Genomic DNA, 12,595 nt, shown 5'->3' on the forward strand with positions numbered 1-12,595 from the left:
ATTGTCTTTTTTTATTTTATTTAACTAGGCAAGTCAGTTAAGAACAAATTCTTATTTACAATGACAGCCTACCGTGGAACAGTGGGTTAACTGCCTTGTTCAGGGGCAGAACAACAGAGTTTTACCTTGTCAGCTCGGGGATTCGATCCAGCAACCTTTTGGTTACTGGCCCAACGCTCTAACCACTAGCCTACCTGCCCAACACTCTAACCACTAGGCTACCTGCCCATCGCTCTAACCACTAGGCTACCTGCTCAACGCTCTAACCACTAGGCTACCTGCCCAACGCTCTAACCACTAGGCTACCTGTCCGTGCGCTCTAACCACTAGGCTACCTGCTCCGCGCTCTAACCATAGGCTACCTGTCCGTCGCTCTAACCACTAGGCTACCTGTCCGTCGCTCTAACCACTAGGCTACCTGTCCGTCGCTCTAGACCACTAGGCTACCTGTCCATCGCTCTAACCACTAGGCTACCTGTCCATCGCTCTAACCACTAGGCTACCTGTCCATCGCTCTAACCACTAGGCTACCTACCCAACGCTCTAACCACTAGGCTACCTGCCGCCCCACATTAGATTAGGATAGAACCATTGATTCTGATGCATTTTATGTTTTATATTTATTTACTAGGATTTCCTCTAGTGGTCTTTTCCAGTTTTTCCACATCGAAAAAGCAATATGCCTTTTCTGTAAGCTGTTGGTCTGAAACGAGGACATTTCATTCCATAACATTGCAATGGGCGATATTTTGCGATATATTATTATTATAAAAGATGACTGACATGCTATTGTGATTCTGGGGGGGTGGGGGGCATGGCAACATGTATTTAGAATGAGGAAAGAACATATTGAAATGAACATTTCAGACCACATATGTCATGATACACACGTATCATCTAGTCAGAGTTATGCTGCTCCATAATACATCGACACAACTTTCATCTGCGCAGCGCAGTAGTGTCACGAGCAAACAAAATGTTGATTTTTATTTAGAAAAAGTTATATACATTGATAACAAATGTTAAAATTCAAATCATGTACAAGAGTAGTAAAAGTTTACAGTCAGAAAAGTAATTGTATTTGCCCTGTATTTTTGGCACAAAATTTTAAAATATTAATCAACATCTCTAACTGTAATACTTTTTGAAACAATACACAGAATTATGGTTAACCTGCTGTTGGATCACTAGCGTGCTCTGGCAAACCACATGTTTAGCTTATCAGAGTTTAAACTAAAACTAAATTTTCCTAAATCAAGTGCTTATATTTTTCAGGGATATCTGCCGTTATTTACAGTTAAAGTTTTGATTCGTTTTAATACAAAAATTAACATTTTATTATGCATTTTAAAAATGGGAGTTCTATTCTCCCATGTCATGCATTCAATTGTTGCTAATTATAGACGATCCCATGTGCTTTGGGTGTTGTGTTTTAAATCAACAAAGCGAGTTGGCCGAGATACATAATTCTATTAGCATCAAATTAACAAACTATCAGCTTGGGGTTTGGATTCATGCACAAAACAAGTCTGAGCTTCGCCCAAGTAGAGACAAGAAGTTCAACATTTTTTGGGGGTTAAACCATGAATATCGTTTACATAATTACCCCAACACAGTATAATATGATGAATCATCAATCCAGCCAAGCTGGACGTGTTACCTCCTTCTGACTGGAGCCATGAGTTACAGAAGGCGCCTCTCTCCTGTCTTAGAATACATAATGCGTTGATACTCCAGTATTCTCCTGCTGTGGGGGTTCGTTGGGGGTATATTCCTTGACTATGGGTGATGAGCGAGTAGAGGAGACAGTCTAGTCTAGTACAGAGCAGTACAGAGCAGTCTAGTCTAGTACAGAGCAGTCCAGTCTAGAGCAGAGCAGTCCAGAGGAGACTAGTCTAGTCCAGAGCATTCCAGACCAGACTAGTCCAGACCCGGGGCAGACTAGTCCAGTCCTGGGCACTGAGGGTCTGGCTGGCTATGTAGTCAGGAGGGAGGTCAGTCTGAGCAAGGCACTATGGGACAGAGCCCTGGCTACGAGCACCGGTCCAGCTGCTGCACTTTCACATCCAGCCACCTGGTGGTAGTGAACACCACGGATCACAATGATAACAAGCATTCATTTAATCATTATGTCCATAATCTTGAAGCGCTGAAAAAAATATTGATTCACAAAGGGTCAGTTGTTTGTTTGTTTGTTGACAACTTGTTGGCTACACCCCCCCCCCCCCAAAAAAAGATAATTTGCTAGGATGACGAGAGAACTTCCACTTCAGGTTAGACAGGTAGGTAGGTAGGTAGGTGGCTCTTTCCACCCTCACACCCCCCCCCACAACTCATGACTCCCTGAGAAGTTACAATCTAGAATACATTTTTCTGTTTATTATGGCACAAAGGATTGTCCTAGTCCAGCTCTCTCAGGGAACAGTCCTTTAACCAGCGGAGGCATGCAAGCGTCCACACAGACCGCGTCGTGGCGTCGATAGAATAACGTATTTTCACAGTAGAAAAATAATACATACAACATAAATGCAAACTGACGACAGAGAAATAAAAAAACACTTCTGGAAGATACATACAAATAAAAAAGCCTCAAGTCTGAATGCCGTCCCGTATTTGACTGACTTGAGCAGACAAGGAACTCAGAGATACACCACCCACCCACCAAAACCCAACCACTGAGGAGATCATCTATTCTGTCAATGATGAACAGCATGACCAAGACATAGCTGAGCTATAGAAGACTTTGGCTGTATGTATGTGATCAAAAGATATGCATTCATGATTTGGACGACTCGGTCTTGATGTAGAATTTCAACAACAACTAAAAAATTGAATAAAATCAAGTCTTCACTAGAACAATGCATGTCGATAAGTAGAGCAACTATCAGATAGCTAGTGGGTATGTTAAACTAGGAAACTGTTCATTTCAAAAGGACATCAAACCAAACCTGATGCTTGAGGATTCTGAGCTTCTACACAAATAAAGGGAGCGGGAACCTATCCTTTCGTGCATGATAATCACCAGTCAAATAGTTTGTAGCCATCACACCACATTCTGGCCCGATTTACCCGTTCCTAACTAACATTACTACTGAAATCAGAGTTTGTGGCAATGTTTAAAAACGCTTTTGAGGTTGTGCTTTACACTACACTGGGGATTCATCTACTTGGTTGTAAAGATGACTGACTTGACATTAGGTGAAAACTTGCTGTTTGAGTTGGACCTAATGGGATTCTATATTGTGATCGTATTCTTGTCACAGCAGTGGTCACGGGTGGGCAGTGTCCCGGTCCTCTGATTGGGCTGCAGGGATAACGACCAATAGACGGAGAGAGATGCTGTAGTGATTCCTCCAAAACTCCTGAGGTAGACTGTAGTCAAACACACAGACCAGACAACTACCAGCTCCTTCTGACATTTACAGCTCTACTGTTAACAAAATAGTCTCTTCGTTTTTACCCGACTTACATTTAAAAAAACGCTTGACTAAAAAGCTAACTGGGTATTTTTGTACAATGACAACGATCATAATAAAATAAATAAAATATTAATTATCTATAATTTCTTAAAGATATGGTGATTTGGTCATATGCAGAGACAGACACCCACCATTTAACTATCTGTACTGGTCATATGTAGAGACAGACACCCACCATTTAACTATCTGTACTGGTCATATGTAGAGATAGAGACCCACCAAAAGTATGATATTGGAACATATGTTTTTTAACATCTTGAATTGTCGAGAATCAAAATGGTGGTTTTAAAAGTTTCAACTTGGAACGCCATTCTTACTCTGTGGACTTGCCATTCAAACCTTTACAACAGACCAACATCTAGCCCACAAAGCCCTCTCACTAGCTGAAGTTCCCCATAGCAACAGATAGATAGAACTTTAAGTAGCAACGGTCATATCATTTCCAACACCTCGTCATCTCTAAACACCTCGTCATCTCTAAACACCTCGTCATCTCTAAACACCTCGTCATCTCTAAACACCTCGTCATCTCTAAACCACCTCGTCATCTCTAAACACCTCGTCATCTCTAAACACCTCGTCTAACACACCTCGTCATCTCTAAAACACCTCGTCATCTCCTAAACACCTCGTCATCTTCTAAACACCTCGTCCCATCTCTAAACACCTCGTCATCTCTAAACACCTCGTCAAAATTTTCTCTAAACACCTCGTAAAGCACCTCCGTCATCTCTAAACACCTCGTCATCTCTAAACACCTCGTCATCTCTAAACACCTCGTCATCTCTAAACACCTCGTCATCTCTAAACACCTCGTCATCTTTAAACACAACTTTGGTATTTACGTTTATGGGTTTAGCTCCAATCTAAGAGTCATATTTCTCTCCCTCTGTCTAATATGTACACACACACACATTAGTATGAGTGTGTGTGACCAAACAAACAAAAACAAACAAACAGTAACCAGCCTGTACAAATGTACATCCATCTCTCTGGTCTGTGGTTGGTAGAGAAGGCACTGGGTGGAGGCTGACGAGGTAACGGTTCCACTATCTCAGACACAGGCAGACGGGTTAACAGAGATAACTGGGCGATGATGAATGGGCGGGTTAGGTTTAATAACACCAGGCCCATTACACTAAGCTCTAAACACCAGGTTCAAAGTGCTGAGTGGATGAATGCAGACCAGATTGACTTGCCCTTAGCTCCCAGTGTGCTTTTCTGTCCCTTATCGATGCTTCTGACAACAGACAATGAGTATCGCTGCCTTAGGCTAGAGGGAGGGATAAACGTGTGTAAACCACTAATGATCGGGCTATTTGTGCTTCTCCATTGAAATGCTGTAAACACTTCTCAATCAACCTCTGTCATTAACACCAATGTGTGGTTTCCATCAGATAGAATGTATGTCTGTGTGATTGTGTGTGAGATTGTGTGTGTGTGTGTGTGTGTGTGTGTGTGTGTGTGTATAATAATCTTTATATTTTAAAATCAGGACTTAGCCTTGTGCTGGGAAAAGCTGCCAGCAATGTTGTGATGTCTGTTCGGAACATAGCAATATGACTGTACACGGACAGAGGTGAACAATTTCATGACCCATCTTTCGATATTGGAGCGAAAGGTTTACAAAATCGAAACTGTGGTGGTGTGAGGTCCTCTAAAGAGGCAGGTAAAGGTGTGGGATTGAGTTCAATATCTTGTACATTTAGGGTTGGGGGGGTTGTGAATAACGGGCACACGGGTAGTCCTAATAGAACGCCACGGACCACAACGTCGACAGTGGAATGTCGGGGGGGGACAGCATTTCCTGACTCACACACTACATGTGATAGAGGGGATGTAATAGGARTAATAGTACCAGCCCCCCCCCCCCCCCCCCCKKCGCCGCCCCAGCTTCGCTCCATTAACCCCAACACATACACCATCTAACTGCTCCTCTCTCTCTCTCGCTGCCGCCCGCTGTAGTCTCGGAATGCAATAGGAACTTTCCAGAACGTTCTGATCAAAAGCACTCAACCACAGTAACATGGAAAATTCCACCAGCAGCCTGATTGTGACCTCCTTCCTGTGTCAGCGAGCAGTACAGCCAATGGGCTGTCAGAACTTTCTGTTGTTATGTGGGGAGGGGGTGAAGGGTGATGGTAGGGTCAGAACAAACCTAGTCGTATGAGGACACAGGGCTGTGAAAGAGTAGATGATGATGCCAGGTAGCCACTCATGGGGCGGCAGGGTAGCCTAGTGGTTAGAGCGTTGGACTAGTAATCGAAAAGTTGCAAGATCGAATCCCCGAGCTGACAAGGTAAAAATCTGTCGTTCTGCCCCTGAACAAGCCAGTTAACCCACCGTTCCCCGGTAGGCCGTCATTGAAAATAAGAATTTGTTCTTAACTGACTTGCCTAGTTTAATAAAGGTAAAATATAAAGTACTGCAGGGGATCTCCCTCCCAAGTGCTGATGCTACGGGCTCTTGCAATACATCCACCTATATAGGCTTCTGCCACAATCTCCAGTCAGCTCAGGTGAGATATAGATCAAATAGATGAGTCTCCTCTGACCTATAACCCTAGAAACACCCCTACCAATAGAACAAGACAATGAAGTACAATCATCAGGACAAGACGAGCGGTCTGTCCAAGCAGACATCACATCTCTACTGATAATACCAACCAATCAATAGATCGCTAACGATCAACCATAGATAAGAGAAATGAATATAGTCACATCAATGTTCAATAACAGATAACATGACGTCTAGACCCTGGTTCTATCGGACCAAAGATACAACAGATAGGAAACCAAGGAGTTTCGGTTGGAGCAGAATTACCACCCAAACTCGTCCACTGACCGAAGAACAGCATTTGAAAGATGCCATGATTTTTCTAAAATGGTGGGCTGCCCTTTGATGCCGAGGAGAACAGGGTTGGACAGAGAAGTGAAATCCCGTGTGACGGTCTAAGACACAGAGCATTGACCATCTATTAGTGTCATTTTCAGGGTTAGAAACATTAAGAATAAAATAAGAACATCTTACAGGAAAGCCTCAGATGAAAACATTAAACATTAACTATTTACAAGAACATAAATATCGTATATATTATATATAAAATATTGATATAAAAAAAACAATATTCCATATATACTATATACAAAACCAGTCAAGTTTGAACACACCTACTCATTTCAGAGTTTTTCTTAATTTAAAAAATATATATTTTCTACATTGTAGAATAATAGTGAAGATATCAAAACTATTAAATAACACATATGGAATCATGTAGTAACCAAAAGTGTTAAACAAATCAAAATATATTTTATATTTAAAATTCTTCAAAGTAGCCAACCTTTGCCTTGACAGCTTTGCACAGTCTTGGCATTCTCTCAACCAGCTTCATGAGGTAGTCACCTGGAATGCATTTCAATTAACAGGTGTGACTTAAAAAGTTAATTGGTGGAATTTCTTTCCTTCTTAATGCGTTTGAGCCACTCAGTTGTGTTGTGACAAGGTAGGGGTGGTATACTGAAGATAGCCCTATTTGGTAAAAGACCAAGTCCATATTATGGCAAGAACAGCTCAAATAAGCAAAGAGAAACGACAGTCCATCATTATAAGACATGAAGGTCAGTCAAAGCGGAAAATTAAGAACTTTTAAAGTTTCTTCAAGTGCAGATGCAAAAACCATCAAGCGCTATGATGAAACTGGCTCTCATGAGGACCGACACAGGAAAGGAAGACCCAGAGTTACCTCTGCTGCAGAGGATAAGTTCATTAGAGTTACCAGCCTCAGATTGCATCCCAAATAAATGCTACAGAGTTCAAGTAACAGACGCATCTCAACATCAACTGTTCAGAGGAGACTGCGTGAATCAGGCCTTCATGGTRGAATTSCTYRAAAGAAACCACTACTYWAGGACACCAATAAGAAGAAGAGACTTGCTTATGCCAAGAAACACGAGCAATGGACATTAGACCCGTGAAAATCTGTCCTTTGGTCTGATGAGTCCAAATTTGAGATTTTTGGCTCCAACCGCTGTGTCTTTGTGAGATGCAGAGTAGGTGAACAGATGATCTCGGCATGTGGTTCCCACCGTGAAGCATGGAGGTGTTGTGATGGTGCTTTGCTGGAGACACTGTCAGTGATTTATTTAGAATTCAAGGCACCCTTAACCAACATGGCTACCACAGCATTCTGCAGCGATATACCAACCCATCTGGTTTGCGCTTAGTGGGACTATCATTTGTTTTTCAACAGGACAATGACCCCAAACACATTTCCAGGCTGTGTAAGTGCTATTTGACCAAGGAGAGTTGGACCGCAGAGTGAAGGAAAAGCAGCCAACAACTGCTCAGCATATGTGGGAACTCCAAGACTGTTGGAAAAGCATTACTCATGAAACTGGTTGAGAGAATGCCAAGAGTGTGCAAAGCTGTCATCAAGGCAAAGGGTGGCTACTTTGAAATATTTTAAATATAAAATATATTTTGATTTGTTTAACACTTTTTTGGTTACTACATGATTCCATATATGTTATTTCATAGTTTTGATGTCTTCACTATTATTATACAATATAAGAAAATAGTAAAAATAAAGAAAAACCCTGGAATGAGTAGGTGTCTCCAAACATTTGACTGGTACTGTATATTCTATATATATTCTATACCCACTAAAATATATCAAAGCAGCAGCTATTGGTCAGTCGGAGGAACTGTTTTGTCCAACTTTAACTGTTTAAATATCCTTCAGCCATAACGCGAGGACACAGAAATAAAACAAAGAGATGAGACAACAACAAAAAAGCGAATAAATTACAACTATTCACCAAACACCACAATAATCTGTGAAGTTTAGCATTCTGCAGAAAAAAATGACATTTTCCTCTACAAATAGACATTTGTTCTAGGAGAGAGTCTATGCCATCCCACAATTCCAAACGGTTTAGTCATTGTTCAAAGGAAAAGAATACAAACATTGATACACTTCTCTTTGTTTATAGGCCACGTATAAAAAGGCCACTATCTGAAAACATTTTCACTTGAAAACGAAACAGGAGAATGGAGGAGAGATGGGACAGCCTGGGGAGGGGAGAGAGAGAGAGAGAGAGAGAGAGAGAGAGGTTTGGATCATAAGCAGCCTTATGGTTCTTTAAGCTGTGTGTTCACAGTTTTTTATTTTTCCAGCAGACCAGTCCTGGAAACTTGGCAATTGTGAAAACAAAATAGAGTAGAAAGTTGTAGTAGATGATTCTGGATAAATGCGGAAAATGTCTCAACATATACCAAAACTTTTGCATCCTGTGCCGCCATGCTTGGCAGCTGTGAGGAAGAAATTAAAAAAAGTCCTGAGATCTGTATTTAATTTTTTTGAAGGGCTTCTGAAAGAGTAATATAATAAAAAGAATAATTAGAAAACGATAGAACAAAGGAGGTGAAAAGAAGAGAAAATGTTAGGAAGGGCTGGATCTGGGCAACGATAAGATTCGTCCGTTTTTCTTGCCACCGTTCATGTGCGTGTAAGGCACGTGTTCCTCGTAATTGCCCCTCAGGCCCTGACTAGGTCCCTCATCTCTGGACAGACTGTCTCTGTCCTCTCTCTGGGAGTAGGATGACGGGTCCAGCGGGATGCTCTCCATGTTTTCCAGGTCCAAGTCAAACTCCTCCGACTCCGGGAGCTTGTTCTCCTCGCTGTAGAAGAAGGAGACCTCCTGGAAGCTGGGGTGAAGGTCCTCCTTCAACATCTCAATGATTTCCTGGAAGGTGGGACGCATCTTGGGGTTGTACTGCCAGCACATCGTCATCAGGTTGTGGCTGAGGGAGGAGGAGAGGGAGAAAGAGGGAGGAGGAGAGGGAGAAAGAGGGAAGAGGAGAGGAGAAAGAGGGAGAGAGAGAGAGAGGGAGAGGAGAGGGAGAGGGAGGAGGAGAGGGAGAAAGAGGGAGGAAGGAGAGGGAGAAAGGGGAGGAGGAAGGGAGAAAGAGGGGGAGAGAGGGAGAAAGAGGGGAGGAGGAGAAAGATAAATGAATGAGAGAGAATCTATGGGCTCTATCCACAAGCAGCTCACCTCAGTTAGTCCCCATTGAAGCACAACTAGCCCTGGAATATTGTATGCATGCCGTAGGTGGTAACTCAAACTGTTAACCAATTCAAAATAATTTACATCATGTACTTTGTATGCTTGGTAGTGGATATCAAGGTAAAAGACAACAGATCCCACGATGCACAAAAAGTCTAGTGTTTGAGACACTTACATCCTCTGTTCACAGTTCTCTGGTCTGTCCAGGTATCCTCCGTCCATGACGAACTTGAGGACCTGTTCATTGGACAGGCCCTGGTACGGCTGCTCTGCCAGGGTACTGACCTCCCACACACCACGCCAAACGACCTGGGTCAGACAGACAGACCATTACCAGACAGATATTATCTCAAGACAACAGCAAAAACAAAAAACAGGATGTGAATAAGGAAATAAAAGACGAGTGCTCAAATTCAACTCTGGACCTTGAAACCAGTTCATCTGCTTTATTTAATCATTTACGGGTCTGATTTAGACCTGGGACATGAGGTGGATGATTCCCCCTCTAATCAGGGACTGATTTAGACCTGGGACATGAGGTGGATGATTCCTCTCTAATCAGGGACTGATTTAGACCTGGGAAATTAGGTGGTGATTCCCCTCAATCAGGGACTGATTTAGACCTGGACATGAGGTGGATGATTCCCCTCTAATAGGGTCTGATTTAGACCTGGGACATGAGGTGGGTGATTCCCCTCTAATCAGGGACTGATTTAGACCTGGGACATTAGGTGGATGATTCCCCTCTAATCAGGGACTGATTTAGACCTGGGACATTAGGTGGATGATCCTCTCTAATCAGGGACTGATTTAGACCTGGGACATTAGGTGGGTGATTCCCCTCTAATCAGGGACTGATTTAGACCTGGGACATTAGGTGGATGATTCCTCTAATCAGGGACTGATTTAGACCTGGGGACATTAGGTGGTACAATTAATCATCAGGTAGAACAGCAAACCAGCAGTAGGGTTAGATTTGAATCCCCCTGGACTAGAGTAACAACTGAATAAAACAGTGCTGACAGAGTTACTGTAGACATAAAGGGGGTTGGAACGGGGGGGGGGGGGGGGAGAGTGGAGAAAGATGTTCCTTCTCTCAACAAATAAAATAGGTTCTTGCTCTCAGGAGATTGAATAGGGTGGATGAAACGGGTGGAGCAGCCAGGCCCATCTGACATCAGTGGCAGCCCAAGTCTTCCTCACCAGCAGTCTGAATGAGCGGTGAACACTCCCGTCCTTGAGCGACTCGGGAGCCATCCACCTTACAGGGAGCAGACCCTTTCCTCCCTTGCGGTAGTAGTCCGTCTCGTAGATATCTCTGGTCATACAAAGTCTGGAGAAACACAGTCGTGTATATATATATATCAACCACAGGCAACACACACGGCCGCTTTGTTACAATACAGACATTCCACCACTCCTGAATTATTAACCAAGCCTCATACACCAGTCACAGAGAGAATCACGTGTTTGGTACAGTCTTAAAGTACTGTACTCCGATCTTGACGGTGTTGTCCTCAGCCACCATGCAGTTCCTGGCAGCTAGATCTCTGTGGACAAACTTCTGGCGTTGAGGTAGGCCATGCCGTCTGCTATCTCTCCTGACACCTGGATCATCTCTTCAGTGTGGGAGGGGGCTTCCCTGTGGGGTATCTGGAGTCTGGGGCGGAGGCCCGTAGGAAGCTCTTCAGATCTCCATGGTCATCAGCTCCATCACCACCAGAGTGGGCATGGCCCTTAGACACCACACCCAGCAGACGCACCTAAGACAGAGAGAACAGGGAGACTTAGTCACTACACTACAGACAGAGAACAAGGAGACTTAGTTCACTACACTACAGACAGAGAACAGGAGAGTTAGTCACTACACACTACAGACAGAGAGAACAGGGAGAGTTAGTCACTACACTACAGACAGAGAGAACAGGGAGACTTAGTTCACTACACTACAGACAGAGAACAGGGAGAGTTAGTCACTACACTACAGACAGAGAGAACAGGAGACTTAGTCACTACACTACAGACAGAGAACAGGGAGAGTTAGTCACTACACACAGACAGAGAACAGGAGAGTTAGTCACTACATACAGACAGAAGAGAACAGGAGAGTTAGTTCACCAGTAGCAAGAGAACAGGGCTAGTCACTAACTACAGACAGAGAACAGGGAGACTTAGTCACTACACTATCAGACAGAGAACAGGGAGAGTTAGTCACTACACTACAGACAGAAGAGAACAGGGAGAGTTAGTCACTACACTACAGACAGAGAGAACAGGGAGACTTAGTCACTTACACTACAGACAGAGAACAGGGAGAGTTAGTCACTACACTACAGAGCAGAGAGAACAGGGAGAGTTAGTCACTTACACTACAGACAGAGAACAGGGAGACGAGTCACTACACTACAGACAGAGAACAGGAGACTTAGTCACTACACTACAGACAGAGAACAGGGAGACTTAGTCACTACACTACAGACAGAGAACAGGGAGACACGTCACTACACCTACAGACAGAGAGAACAGGGAGAGTTAGTCACTACACTACAGACAGAGAACAGGGAGAGTTAGTCACTACACTACAGACAGAGAGAACAGGAGAACAGTCACTACACTACAGACAGAGAGAACAGGAGAAGTTAGTCACTACAATAACAGACAGAGAAAGGGAGAGTTAGTCACTACACTACAGACAGAGAGAACAGGAGACAGTCCACTACTACAGACAGAGAGAACAGGGAGAGTAGTCACTACACTACAGACAGAGAGAACAGGGAGAGTTAGTCACTACACTACAGACAGGAGACAAGGAGACTTAGTCACTACACTACAGACAGAGACAAGAGACAGTCACTACACTACAGACAGAGAGAACAGGGAGTTAGTCACTACACTACAGACAGAGAACAGGGAGAGTTTAGTCACTACACTACAGACAGAGAGACTTAGTCACTACACTACAGACAGAGAGACACAGGGAGAGTTAGTCACATACCACTACAGACAGAGAGAACAGGGAGAGTTAGTCACTACACTACAGACAGAGAGAAC

The 12,595-nt window shown here is 43.4% G+C and overlaps 1 pseudogene; it reads right to left on the bottom strand.

The window, feature by feature from the left end:
* Positions 1-10,666: 10,666 nt before the first annotated feature.
* Positions 10,667-12,595, bottom strand: part of LOC139028983 (insulin-like growth factor 1 receptor) — a 2,086-nt pseudogene continuing 157 nt past the window's right edge.

The sequence above is a fragment of the Salvelinus sp. IW2-2015 genome, linkage group LG16 (assembly GCF_002910315.2).
Source record: "Salvelinus sp. IW2-2015 linkage group LG16, ASM291031v2, whole genome shotgun sequence".
Lineage (NCBI taxonomy): Eukaryota > Metazoa > Chordata > Actinopteri > Salmoniformes > Salmonidae > Salvelinus > Salvelinus sp. IW2-2015.